The sequence below is a fragment of the Bison bison genome, unplaced genomic scaffold (assembly GCF_000754665.1).
Source record: "Bison bison bison isolate TAMUID 2011002044 unplaced genomic scaffold, Bison_UMD1.0 scf7180017863995, whole genome shotgun sequence".
Lineage (NCBI taxonomy): Eukaryota > Metazoa > Chordata > Mammalia > Artiodactyla > Bovidae > Bison > Bison bison.
In genome coordinates this window covers 19,653-19,964 of record NW_011494567.1, presented here as the reverse complement: position 1 = coordinate 19,964, position 312 = coordinate 19,653, and the positions used below count along the sequence as shown (strand labels likewise).

General features: G+C 53.8%; 1 protein-coding gene across 1 annotated transcript in view; it reads right to left on the bottom strand.

Moving 5' to 3' along the window:
* LOC104984378 (leukocyte immunoglobulin-like receptor subfamily A member 6) overlaps positions 1–312 on the bottom strand; it is a 7,985-nt gene that overhangs the window by 5,950 nt on the left and 1,723 nt on the right. The window lies entirely within an intron of this gene.

The window sequence follows — 312 nt, the reverse complement described above, 5'->3', positions numbered from 1 at the left end:
ATTCCTGAGCTCATTTACCAGTGTAGCCCTGACGGTCACTTCAAACGCCAGGGTGTCCCTTCACACTGACAGTGTTTCTGGAGAGACTACAGCGGGTGTCCTCGGACAAGGAGGAGGGGCATGCAGGGTCCAGAGGGGGCTCAGGGAAGAGTTTAGGATCCAACTGTTCCAAACGGGGCCCCATTTAACCCATTCATTCAGTTACTTTAACAGCATTCTGTTTCTGAGAAGAGATGGAGGTCATTGCGCACACCAGAGACGGCGGGCATGAACAATGAGGCTCACGTCCTCCATGCGAGTGGACAGAGCCTG